Source organism: Cynocephalus volans, chromosome 6 (genome assembly GCF_027409185.1).
Source record: "Cynocephalus volans isolate mCynVol1 chromosome 6, mCynVol1.pri, whole genome shotgun sequence".
In the NCBI taxonomy this organism is placed as follows: Eukaryota; Metazoa; Chordata; class Mammalia; order Dermoptera; family Cynocephalidae; genus Cynocephalus; species Cynocephalus volans.
This window is the reverse complement of record NC_084465.1, coordinates 32,541,037-32,542,463: the sequence shown is the minus strand read 5'-3', so window position 1 is coordinate 32,542,463 and position 1,427 is coordinate 32,541,037. Positions and strand designations below refer to the sequence as shown.

At 36.1% G+C, this 1,427-nt stretch overlaps 1 pseudogene; it reads left to right on the top strand.

The window, feature by feature from the left end:
* Positions 1-465: 465 nt before the first annotated feature.
* LOC134380896 (mitochondrial import receptor subunit TOM5 homolog) lies at positions 466-617 on the top strand (annotated as a pseudogene).
* Positions 618-1,427: the final 810 nt, after the last annotated feature.

Here is a 1,427-nt window from a genome sequence, read left to right as displayed (position 1 = left end):
CACTGGCTATAGGATGAGAAGAATAATACAGATTCCCTGGCTGGTAAGCTTGGCATCTAAGTTACCCAGACTATGAGCAGAGCAGGGACACTGAGGGATTATGCGCAGATGCCTGAGAAAGGAAAAGCATCTGCACATTTCATGATATTAGATGGAGACCATCAGTCTTAGTCCTCTTATCTAATCTCTTGCTTAGAAGGATAATGAATGAGTAAAAGATTAGTTCTAGGGGGCGTAAGAGGTGGAAGAAGCAAGGTGAGGGGGAGAAGAATATTAATATCTACAGTAAAGTTTTCTGAATATTTTATCTCATTTAAGATTCACAGCAATACAATCAATTAAGTACTGTTATTCCTTTCTATGCACAAAGTAATTGAGGTTTGGGGAAGCTAAAAAAAATTGTACAAGTGCCAGATAGCGAGTAGGGAGAGCTGGTGGCTGGAAGCCCAGTGAGTTAGAGCCACAATGTTCTGGATCAAGGTCCTTGCACTGAAGCTAGACAAGGAGATGAAACAGAAAGTGCTCAAAATGTGATCTCCTCCATACAGAACTTTCTCATCTATATGACCCTGCTGTGAGTCACTTCTTTTATCTTAAAGAAATTGGATAGAACATGAAGATTGGGTATCACATGTGAACACATAATGTGAAGAACCTGATTACATTTTCTACATCTACATGCAAATAAATAGGCCCAGAAAGATGTAAAAGACTCTGATTAAATAAACATAAAATTCAACTTGTTAAGATGAAATTCTGCTCCGGTAACTGACATTCATAGCTAAAACATAACACTATCTGGGAAGTATGAAAAAACTTGTGGTCGTGGTGCATCCTTCTGTCTGTGATATTCAGTCTCCACGAATATTGATACAACTGTGAATCATGCCAGACTCTGGTTTCTAACAAGTAATAATTGTAAGAGAATTGTGTTTTACATGTGTCTCTTATCATCAAGATATAGCTAACTTTTTTGCATTTACGCTTTTAAATCTAATCTGAGAAAAAAAAATTAATCTGCCCAATCTGCCAGTTTTTTAACCAAAGCGTTTATTCCATTTATACCCATAATAATTATTGATATATTTGAATTTATTTCTGTGACCTTATTTTTGCTTTCAATGTCGCTGTTTCTCTCCTTTCTTGCTTTTTAAAAAAATTATGTCTTAGTTTCATCTATTTTCACTACAATTTTGAAATATGTATTCCTCATTCTTATTCTTTTGGTAGTTACCTTAAACTTCCTATCATGAGCATTTAGCTTCTTAAAGTCTGACATCAATAAATATTCTTACTGTCCTCCAAACAATGCAAAGATCTTGAAGCTGGCAATGAAGAATGGCTGCTCCCTTGCCTAGAATAAAGGGTCAAGAGTCTGATGTTAATGCAAGGTTGGAAGCTTTATTTCAGGAAGCACATCCTGGGAG